The following is a 12580-nucleotide window of genomic DNA, read 5'->3' as shown; positions in this document are numbered from 1 at the left end:
TTCAGGGGTTATATGTGGCCTTGATACTTAGATGGGTATGTATTTTGGTATTTTTTATGATTTCTGATTGTCTCTAGGTAGATGGTGATCAGGAAATGGGCTTCCCTTTTCACTGTTTTTCTTGAGAAATTTCAAGATGCCACTGTTGGTTGTTTTGACGTAACTTAGGATTTAATTTTAGGCTTATTTCCTTTTTTGTCTGCTTGTCCCACTCTACAATCCCCGTTCAGGCCTTTTTTCCAGTTGTAAACAGTTCAGGGCTGGAAACTATCTCTTTAAATTTCAAGGAGTTCTGTGTGCATAGTAGAACCCTCCAAGGGTGGGGCTGGGGTGCCCACTAGCTCAGGCACCCCTACAGTCATCTGAATGTAGTTGCGCAGACAGCAAAGGACCAATGAACAGCTACCAAGAGAAAAGAATGTCCACACCTTTATCTCTGTGGTTCTTCCAGGCATGTGTGGCTGTTCCGATCCTTCCCCTGCTTGGTCTCACCCAAGATGGCGGCACCTGGAACAGACCTGAGCGGCCATGGAAAGCAATGTGTTTCTTGCTTCTGCCACAAATTCCCCCAGCTGTAAGCCTTCCAACTTTCTAAATATTCCTTTATATGTGGTTCAGAGTTCTGGGACCATCCCCTGAGCCTGCTTGGTCAGGTATTCTGTGCTGTTGCTAGTGGAGCTCCTTTACTGCACTTCCACCCGATCCGCCATCTTGTTTGTTCTTAAGGCTGTAAATGTTTATGGGAGCAGAAAATCTTATCGTTCTCCAGGATCCACTGGTAATTTTGAACTGCTGACCATGAGATTAGCAGCCTGACTCAGAACCACTATGCTACCAGAGCTCCTTTTCTGGAACTGAATTATGTCAATAAGTGAGGAGAAGGTGTAGTATTAGGAGGACAGTATCCTATGATCAACTTAATAAACCAGGATACCCTCCTAGAGTTGAAGGAATTAGTTAAATATTCTTGAGTCCTGTGGGTAAAGTGGATACTTGCACAAAATTGATACCTTTTTAGTAAAAAAAAAAAGAAGGCTGTTGGTCTAAATATCTATGGGATCTGTTACACTCCTGTTAGCATATGATGTTCCATGACAGAATAGATCATATGTTTATAATTTTGAAGTTCATGTCTTGACATGGGATTAGCACCTACTAAGAGAGAGAGGTGAAGAAAGAAGAGAAATGATGCACTGATGGAAAAGCAGAAAGACCAGCTGGGAATATACTATATTTTTAAGACCACCAAAATTATGTCAACCACCTACACTAGGTAAAAATTCATTTAGATTGCATTACAAAATTATATATAGTCATTGGAAAAAATCAATTTCTATAGATACATATAATGTAGAAAATAAAAGTTCTCTGTATTCTCTTACTTCAAATGCATAATTTCAAATATATCTCTTCAAGATTTGAGTAAAAAGTAAAAACCATGTTAGTTTCCGTTGAGTCTATTTTGAGCCAGGCAACTTATGTACATCAGAGTACAACTGTACTTCACAGGATTTTCAATGGCTGATTTTTCAAATAGATATCCAGGCCTTTCTTATAAGGTATCTCTGGGTAGACTTGAACCTTCAACATTTTGATTACCAGTTAAGCATGCTAACTGTTTGCATCATTTAAGAAGAGTCCATACAACTTTTTACAAAGATGGAAATGACCTATTCTACATGGTCCAGTATGACAGCCACTTTTCACATGTGGCTACTGAACATTTAAAATATGACGAGTAAAGCTGGAACTGACATTTTGTTTAATTTTAATTAATTCAGATTTGAATTCTAATATGTGTAGTGACTACTATATGGGACAGCTCAACATTAAACAAATGAAAAGTATCAGCAATCTCTCCAGCCCCAAGAGAATCTTCCTGTCAGGTAAGAAAAATATATTATCGTTCCATATCTGGAAGTGAAACCACCTTCTCACAGGCTGTGGTGGGGCTTAGTTATTAGCACACCATGTTACTCATCAAGATTAGGGGTGGGCCCCTTGATACACAGGTAGACAGGGATGGGCAACTTGGACATTGGCTACACAAAATGGAGGGGGGGGGCCTACAAAGGCAAGATGTGACTGGCTTACAAGCTTTCGGAGCCTAGATCCAGAGGGTGTAGAGGAAGGTAGAATCTCCACTGAGTAGTATCTAATCTGTCTGAGCAGAGCTGATGAAAGGAGATGGGGATAGCACTCAAGTGGCACAATAGTGAATAATTGCTATCAGGACTGACTGTGAAGGTTGGAAATATAAAGGTAGACATTTTGTAGCAAAAGGAGGGGAGTGATTGACTTTACGAAGGTCCCTGGGACCATCAAGGGAGAAGAGTGGTGTGCAGGACACTACCCAGAGAAACAGTGACACCAGACAGAGGTGGAGGCAGAGATGATGCTATGGAGAGATGGAGTGGCTGGGGATGCTAGACCCAGAGAGGGAGAGGAGCTGTGTGCTGACAACCAGGGTGCAGAGTTGCAGGGTATACTCTTTGGTTGGTTGATGATGCATGGAGGGGATAGTAACCATGGCAATGAAACAATATATGGTAGAATGAATGTAAAGTTAATGTTCTCCCATGTAAACGATCACATAATTTACAATAAAACATTTTAAAAAAACAAAAGGGGAAAAAAAAAGAATAGGGGTGGGGCTTACAGGTAGAGAGCTGAGCAGGATTGGCATATCTGAGGCAATCAGGTAAGGGTGACAGGCAGGATTCTGGTTCCCTGCAGTGTTGTGAGTGTTCTGCTTTTGACTTTCCATAGAATTTTGAATTTAAATGTTTGGGGCTTTTGTCCCTATATTACTTTCCTATAGCTGCTGGTTTATATTCAGAACATTTCAAAGGGCAGCTCCAGAAGACAAAGTCAAATATTATAACAAAATGTGCAAAGACCTGGAGTTAGAAAATCAAAAGGAAAGAACATACTCAGCGTTTCTCAAGCTGAGGAAACTGAAGAAAAAATTCAAGCCTGGACTTGAAATATTGAAGGATTTTATGAGCAAACGATTGAATGGTACAAAAAAACATCAAAAGAACATGGAAGGAATACACACAGTCACTATAGTAAAAAGAAATGGTCACTGTTCAACCATTTCAAGCAGTAGCATATGATCAAGAGCCAATGATACTGGTGGAAAAAGTCTAAGATACATTGAAAGCATTGGCAAAGAACAAAGCAATGGAGATTGATGGAAAACAAATTGAAATCTACCAACAAATGGATGCAGCACTTGAGGCACTCACTCATCTATGCCAAGAAATTTGGAAGACAACTATCTGGCCAACTGACTAGAAGAAATCCATATTTGTGCCCATTCCAAAGAGATGTGACCCAGTGGAATACAGAAATCATTGGACAATATTGTTAATATTGCATACAAGTAAAATTTTGCTAAAGATAATTCAAAAAGGGCTGTAACCATACATTGACAGAAAATTTCCAGAGGTTCAAGCCAGATTCAAAAGAGGACATGGAACAAGGGATATCATTGCTAACATCAGAAAGATCTTGGCTGAAAGCAGACAATGCCAAAAAGAAGTTTGTTGTTATTGTTAAGTGCTGTAGAGTCGATTCTGACCAATAGTGACCCTGTATAGGGTTTCTGAGGAGCAGCTGGTAAGCTTGAACCACTGACCTTGCAGTTCAAATGACTTTTCAGTCTGATGCATTAATCCACAGTACCACACAGTTTTTTTGTGCTTTATTGACTATGAAAAGGCTTTCGATTGTGTGGATCATGACAAACTATGGACAACACTGTGGAAAATGAATATTTTGGAACACTTAATGAGGAACCTGCTCATAGAGCAAGAGACAGTTGTTTGAACAGAACAAGGAAACAAAGAATGGTTTAAAATTTGGAAAGCTATGCACCAGAATTGTATTCTTTCACCATATTTATTCAATCTATATGCTGAACAAATAATACAAGAAGCTGTAGTATATGAAGAAAAATGTAGCATCAGGATTGGAGGAAGACTCATTAACAATCTGGAATATGCAGATGATACAACTTTGCTTGCTGAAAGTGAAAGGACTTAAAATAATTACTGAGAAGATCAAAGACCACAGCCTTCAGTATGGGTTGCACCTCAATGTAAAGAAAACAAAAATCCTTACCACTGGACCAATAAATAATATCCATACAAATGGAGAAAAGATTGAAGTTGTCAAAGAGTTCATTTTGCTCGCATCATCCACCAACACTCATGGAAGCAGCAGTTAAGAAGTTAAATGACTATTTCATTAAGCAAATGTGCTGCACAAGACCTCTTTGAAGTGTTGAAGAGCAAAGATATCAATTTGAGGACTAAGGTACACCTGACCAAAGCTGTGGTATTTTCAATAACCTCATATGCATGTGAAAGTTGGACAATGAATAAGGAAGACCATAGAAGGATTAATGCACATGAGTTATGGTGTTGGATGAGAATATTGAAAGTATCATGGACTGCCAAATGAACAAACCAATTTATGTTACAAGTACAGCTACAATGCTCCTTGGAAGCTAGGATGGCCAGACTTTGTCTCTCACACTGGACAGATTATCAGTAGGGATCAGTCCCTGGAGAAAGATATCATTTTTGGTAAAGTGGAGAGTCAGAGAAAAGAGGAAGACCCCCAGTGAGATGGACTGGCACAGTGGCAGCAGCAATGGGCTCAAATGTAATAATGATTGTGAGGCTGGCGCAGGACTGGGCAGTGTCTAGTTCTGCTGTTCATAGGGTCCCTATGAGTTAGTACCAATTCAATGGCACCTAATAACAGGTCTACTATAATGAATTACCAAAGCCTAGGTAGCTTAAGACAACAGAAATGTATTCTCTCGCTGTTCTGGAGGCTAGAAGTCCAAACTCAAGGTGTCAGGAGGGCTGCATTCCCTCTGAAGTCTCCAGGAGAGTTTCCTTCCTTGCTTCTTCCAACTTCTGGAGCTTGTGGTGCTTTTGACTTGTGGCAATGTCACTCAAATCTCTGCCGCTGTGGTCACCTCTACTCTTCCTCTGCGTGTCTCTGTGACCTCTTCTTTTCTTATAAGGACACCACTAGTCATTGAATGTAGGGCCCATCCTAAATCCGGGATAATTTCATCTAAGGCTATTAACTAATTACACCTGTAAAGATCCTGTTTCCAAATAAGGTCACATGCTGAGATTCTGGGTAGACACAAGTCTTGTGGAAGCACTATTCAACCACTATAGTTCTCACACAATATCTCAGGATGAAGCCTCATTCAGAAAACCCCTGTACAACTCTCTGCTCCCTCCCATGGAACCAGCGCTTGCTCCAATCACACATACTTAGAAATCACATCTCCTTTATAATAAGTCTTATTCTCCCCCACTGCTCTTTTGTAGCTTATTGTTGTTAAGTGCCCTTGAGTCAGTTTCACCTATAGCAACTCTGTATAGGGTTTTGAGTCAGTTTCACCTATAGCAACTCTGTATAGGGTTTCTGGGGATCGGCTGGTGAGCTTGAACCCCTGACTTTGCAGTTCAAACTGACTTTGCAGTTCAGCGCATTAACCCACAGCACCACACCAAGTCTCCTTTTGTAATTTACACCAGTCGCTTATTCCCCAGTTTACCTTTTAAATGGCTTTTCATTTACATTCCTTTCTTAGGTATTGTTTTATTTGAGACTCAGAGCAAAACTGAGGTCAGGTAGCAGGGGTGGATAATCTTCAAGGTTCACATGGAGGGGGCAATTGTGGTAGTTTAATAAACCTCTCACTGAAGGTGATTATGCACTTCAATAATTGCAACCAGTTCACCAACTACACATACTTTTTGGAAAAATTTCTTAGTTAAATTCCCTACTCTAATTGACTCTTGGTGTGGCGCTGTAGCACTGGACTGTGAACCCCAAGGTCAGAAGTTCAAACTCACCAGCGGCTCCTCAAAAACTCTATACAGGGTCGTTATGAGTTGGAACTTACTCAAAGGCACTTAACAGCCACAACAATACAAACATTTTGAAATGGCTTTAAAAAATTACATACAACTGATAATACGAAGTGCTGCCAAGAAGGCAGAGTATTTGGAATTTCCATGCATTACTGGTGGGAATGCAAAAATGATACCATTACTTTGGAAACAGTTTTGTAGTTCTTGATAAAGGTAAACATACATTTACCATATGACCCAGCCATATCTCACATAGATATTTACCCAAGAGCAATAAAAACTTATAGTCACACAAAAATTGGTATGGAAATGTTTAGCATGGCTTTACTGACAACTGCCCAAACCTGGAAACATTCCAATGCCTTTTCATTGCGTATAGACAAACTGTGGTATATCCACACAGTGGAATAAAAAAAGATACATACTATATTATGGATGAATCTCAAATGCATTATGCTAAGTGAAAGAACTCAGATACAAAAAGCTATCTACCGTATGATTCCATTTAGGTGACATACTAGAAAAAGCACAGTTTTAGTTACAGAAGACAGATCAATGGATGTCTGGGACTGTTGGTGGGGACAGAGGTTGATTATAAAGTGACACAAGGGAAAATTTTTTGGTGATGGAAGTACTTTGCATCTTGATTGTGGTGGTGATTATATGATTACAAATGTTTGTGATACCTCACAGATTCATAAGCTAAAAAGTGTGAATTTTATTGTATATATAGCAGGGTCTTTGCGGATGTAATTAGTTAATATCTTGAGATGAAGTTAACCCAGTTTCAGGGTGAATCCTGAATCCAACAACTAGTATTGTCCCTATGGGTTAATGTACCGGACTGTGAGGTCAGTTTGAACCACAAAGTCAGCAATCTTGGCTCAACAGCCACTCCTTGGAAACCTGTAGCGGGTCGCTATGAGTTGGAACCGATTCAATGGCACTTAACAAGTGGTGTCCTTATAAGAAGAGGAGAGGGCACAGAGACACATAGAGTAGGAGCCGAGGTGACCACCGAGAGAGATTTGAGTGATGTTTAAGCTCATGGTAATCCCATGTAGAATTGCACTCCATATAGTTTTCAGTGAAGTAGGTCATCAGGACTTTTTTTGAAGTGCCTCTGAGTTGACTGTAACCACTAATTTTTTGATTAGCAGCCACACAGTTAACCAGTTGTTAGAGCCATTACACTTCAAGTAAAGTGACTTTTAAAAACGAAGAAAACTTCCCTGGTTTCAGCCAACAAGCTCCTTTCTTTTTAAGCACAATTGATTTGCTTCTCTCTGTAGCTACAATGTTCTGTAGCTCCTACATGTTCTCTTACCCCTTGCTCTGAACCATTCTGCTCTTGGTTGATTAAAGCTAGTGGTTTGGTATCATGCTGTCATTTTATAGTCAGAGCCTTTCTATAACTGTTATAGTGGGTTTCCTAGCAGTGGCTGGTGGGCTTGAACTGCCTTCCATGTAGTTAGTGAACCCATATAGGGTTTACTAGGAGCGGCTGGTGGGTTTGAACCACCTACTTTGTAGTTAGCAGTCCTGTGCTTATGCTGCAGTGCCACACCCGGACTCCATCACCAATAGCATCTTCTTTGTACTGGACTCTGTTCTAAGGGCTTTGCATTTACTCATTCACTCAATCCTCATGACAACCCTTTATGACAGGTTCCGTTGTTATGATCCCCATTGTACTAATGATGTTACCGGTGTCACTCTGAAGGAGTTGCCAATGCCACGTTGGTTGTAACAAAGGAAGGGCTTTATTGTGCTAGCCCATGGTTCAGTGGATTCGTATTTAGAAGCTGAGCCCTGTTGTCTTACCTGTGTGAGGACATTTTATAGCCTGCTTGGGATTCGTTAGCAGGGGCCAACAGTTTCACAGGGCTACCTGGGACTGGCTGGTTCAAACATACAGTGGGGAAGGATATGTAAGCATTCAAGTGAAACTTTACAGAAGCGGAAGCAGGTAACCATTAGCTCCGGGCTTTGTTCCCACCCAGAGGTGGATCAGGAACAGGAGATTAGCTTGGACAGTTGCCTGAGGCTAGGGTGGTCTGTTGCTTAGTTCCTGGAATGTGAACTTTGCTCCAGGAATGAGGTGTGGGTTTGGGGAACAAGGGGTCTTGTGCCTGCTTCTGCAGGCCTGTGTGCCTCAATGAGAAAACTGAGACACACAGACTGCCTACATCTCTCAGCTAGGTTTTGTTGCTTCTTCTTCAGCTCTAGGTCTCTGCACTCACTTTGAGTAGTGAATGCCCCTCACTTCAGGCTACTAATATCATGCCTTTACCATGCTGTGGTCCTGCCGTCACTGCATGCCAACTCAGGGTGAGGTGAGATATTTTTCAAAAGCTTTGCACTCATGCCACTATACTCAATGTTTGACACGAAGCAAGTGCCCATAAATACCAGTGGAGCAAGTGAGCAAATGCAGGGAATAGAATTTGGGGTACAGGAACATCTCCATGCTTTACAAAAATAACATTCAACTCCCTCCTTGTGAGGGGAAAGTGCATGTCATGTGGAGCCTGAAGTCCGGTTCATACTTTTGATTCTGCTTCCTAGCTCTAGCCTAGCCATACTTTCATTTCTCTTTCCAGTCATTGCAACACTCCCCACAGACTTCTGTGAGCAGCAGGGGAGAGAGGAGAGTATAAATTGAGCACAGAAAGTTTACACCCTCCTCGTCTCAAATTGCTTCTACGGTTCTCTAGAGGAGCTGCAGGGTCTAGTCTTTCCAACTTCATCCTAGCCTCAGATGATTTTTTTCCCCATTTGGTTTCTCTGTTTTTTCCTTTTAAACAACAACTGCAAATAGGTTTATTTAATTCACTTATTTAAAGACACTGTCAGGTTATATAAAAATAAAAATTTGAAATATACTGTAGACTCAATATTACTACAATGTTTGCTTAGATTGTTCAACCTATGTACCATTTCATTTTATTTATTTTTAAGTTTTTATTGTGAATTGAGTGATAGTTTACATGGGAGAACTTCGGCTTTACACCATCATTTCATTGCAATGATTACAATCTCCTCTGTGCATCATCATTCAATAGTAGTCGATTCTATTCCCTCTAGTTTTTGTTGTTGTTTGTTTTGAGGTGGGGATGTACACAGACACACTCAGGAATATATAATAATTTAAACAACCAAAAGACAAACACATTCTGCAAGCCTGACTTCCTGGCTGCCAGCACACAGTCCCTCTCTTTCCATGAGTCCAAAGTCTTCAGCTGCTCCCTCTTTCCATGTCCTCATCGCTGCCTCCATCTCTGGCATTGCTGCTTCTCTGGATAGGGTTGTGAATTCTGTTTGTGCTTTTCTCTCTTGATGGTCCTAGGGTCCTCTGTTTCTGTACTGCAAGAGTAACTACTCCCCCATTTTTGTTACAAAACTTCTACCTTCACAGTTGTGACAGTCACAATTAGTCAGGATAACATTTATTCACTATTGAATCATAAGAATCTTATCCCCATTTCTTTTCACCAGACCCATCTAGACAAGATGAAAACTGTTCAGTGGGGACACTACCTTGCCTCCACACACTTAAACTAAATTCCCTCTTGAGAACTTGTAAGCCAGTCACTTCATGCCTTTTTCACCCCCTCATTTTAGGTAGCCAGTGTCTAAGTTGATGCCCCTGTATACAGAGGGGATAGGATTGATACTTGATATGAAGACTCCTTCCCTTTCTGTTGGTATTTTGAGCTACTACATCCGTAAGTATAGGTCCAGTTCATCAAATTGTAGCAATTTTCACACATTTCCTTTATCCAAAAAAAAATTTTTTTTTTTTTTTTTAAATCTTCCTCTAGTCGAGTTCTGATTATCAAGCCATCAAGGATGGGTCAAATGGACCTATGTGCCATTTTAAACTGCATTTTACTTATTCTCTTCTATAGCTTCATGCCCTCTATTTAGGACCATTTTCTTTCTGACTGATAAACATTCTTATATATTTTATATATTGTGTGTTTGCTCTTTATCGATCTGTTCCCCCCACCCCCCTGGTCTCTATTTGGTTAATCAGTTTATTTTGAACAAATACACACTTAACATTAAAAACAAATTAAAAAACCCAGGCTTAGATTTGAAAGCCTTATTGATTTGGTTTTGGGAAAATTCAGTGATGTGACTGATGCAAGCTTGTTCACCCCACACTAAGACCACATCCTTCCTGCTTCTGCTGGAGCTGTGACTGCTATAAATTCTTACATTTCCTTTTTGCTATTCCTGAACCTGGTGTCTGGGTGAGTTGGGGTCCATACAATAGGGTGGCCAAAGGGCCTGGGAGGATTGGGGAGGATGTATTTAGGAGTAGAACTTGTTTTGGTTAATGAACAAGGAATCTATGCTGTATGCTGATACCCGCTGGATCTGTACTGCAACAACATTTCTGGAATGTTCTTTTATGCTTAGAATTCTTCTGAACTTTCTTGTGCATGAGCCCTGGTGATTCTGTGGGTTAGGTGTTAGGCTACTAATCTCAATGTTGATGGTTCAAATCCATCAGCTGCTTCACAGAACAATGAGGCTGTCTGCCTCTGTAAGATTTGCAGTTTTAGAAACCTTACATGAGTTGGAATTGACTTGATGGCAGTGAGATGTGAGAGTGCAAGTGCATGTGTGTGTGTGTGTATGTATGGGGGGGGGAAGAAGCAAGGACAGCAGGCATGGGTAGAAGGCACAGCTTATTTCCAGCGCTTCAGTAAACTTGCCAAACATCTCAGGGGTATGATGAATGGCGTGAATGTGAGGAAATTTATCTACTTACAATCCTAGGGGAAGTGAAAGTAAAGATTAGAATGGGGTGTGCTTGGGCTAGGCTTCTTGAGTATAGAGAAGAGATGGAGTCTAGATGTAAATATCAAGAAAGACTGATACAACTGGAATGGGGAACAGATGGGCCTGTCCGGTGGTGAAAGTGTCTCCTGGATGTATAGGGGAATAGGCTTGAGATGTGACTACTGGTGTGGTACTGGATTGCTAACCACCAGCTGCTCTTTGGAAACCCTATACAGGGTCCCTATGAGATGAAACTGACTTGTCAGCACTAACAACAACAACAACAGGCCTGAGGGGAATATTTGGCCAGGAGTGTAAGGGCAAGAATGGAGATTGAATCAAGGTGGGGGGCGGGGGGAGGTTGATAAAATAGTTTGAGCTGTCTTCTTGAATATCAAACTGAAGTTCTAAATTCAAACTTGGAGAGTTTTCCCATTTCACAGAATGACTCCCTTTACTATAGTTAAGACTTTGGGCTGTGTACTGCTTTTTAGGTAGTTCCTGCTGCAGCAAATGGTTAACACACTTAGCTGTTAACCAAAAGGTTAGAGGTTTGAGTCTACCTAGAGACACCTTGAGAAAAAGGCCTGACAATCTCCTTCAGAAAAAGCAGCTATTGAGAATCCTATAGAACACAGTTTTCTACTCACTAGGGTAGTCAGGAGATGGGGTCAGTTCAATAGCAACTTGTATTAGTTTGTGAGTCAGCCATTGAAAACCCTGTGGATCACAATGGCCCGATCCCCAACTGATCTTGAAGATGGCATAGGATCATTTTGTTTTATTGTGCATAGGGTCACCATGAGTCCCGGACAGGTGACAGCAGCTAACAGCAACAACAGTGCTTTTCAAAATACAATAAAATGAACGGATCAAAGGATCCATTTCAAACAAAGGCAACTCATTCACCCATTATTCATTTTAAATCCAGGAGATATGAGAGATCTAATGATAGCAGGACATATGTCCAGCTTTAGTGAAACTTGAAATCCAATTAAGGAAATTATATCTTTTGAACACTATAATGAAAGGTTATGTGTCATAATTGCTTTTTAATCATTTCTTTTACTGTCTTTTTCCAAATTTGCCGCTGTCTGACTGAGAAACCAAAGCCATTGCTATCAAGTTGATTTGACTCACAGTGAGACTTTTGGATAGTGTTGAGCTTCCCTGTAGGGCTTCTGAGATTGTAAATCTTTACAGAAGCAGTTTGCCACATCTTTCTCCCACATTGACCTTTTCTATTACCATTCTTAAATCACTGTGCCACGAGAGAGAGAAACTTCTGATGCAGTTGTTGTTAAGTGTCGTTGAGTCAGCTTCGACTCATAGAGACACTGTATAGATTTTGGAGGAATGGTTGATGAGATGCCTAGTTAATTAGAAAAAAAAAAAAATTTTTTTTTTCCTTTTCAGACTGTGAAAAGTTTAGGGTTAGCAGCATGGACTCTGAAATCAGATGACCCTAGTTTTAATCCTGGCTCTGTTCCTTCCCAGTTTTAAAATCCTGCCTAAGTCACTCAACATTGCTAAGTTTCAGTTTCTTTCTTCCTAAAATGGGTCTAGGAAAATATTTTTCTCATAAGGCTTTGTTCAAATTAAGTGAGAAAATGCATCAGTGCAGAGCATGATTATAAGTTCTAAATAGGTATGACTCGTTGCTGTTAAGTGCCGTCAGGTCGATTCCGACCCATAGCGACCCTGTATAGGGTTTCCAAGGAGCGATTGGTGAGCTTGAACCGGCGACCTTGTGATTCAAATGACTTTGCAGTCTGGCGCATTAATCCACAGCGCCACACCAGGTTATATATATTATAATTGTGAGTTTTGCAAGGAGGCATTAAAGAGATATGTTTATCATTCCCTCTTAGCCA

Source organism: Chrysochloris asiatica, unplaced genomic scaffold, assembly GCF_000296735.1.
Source record: "Chrysochloris asiatica unplaced genomic scaffold, ChrAsi1.0 scaffold00352, whole genome shotgun sequence".
NCBI lineage: Eukaryota > Metazoa > Chordata > Mammalia > Afrosoricida > Chrysochloridae > Chrysochloris > Chrysochloris asiatica.
Note: the sequence above shows the minus strand (reverse complement) of the source record.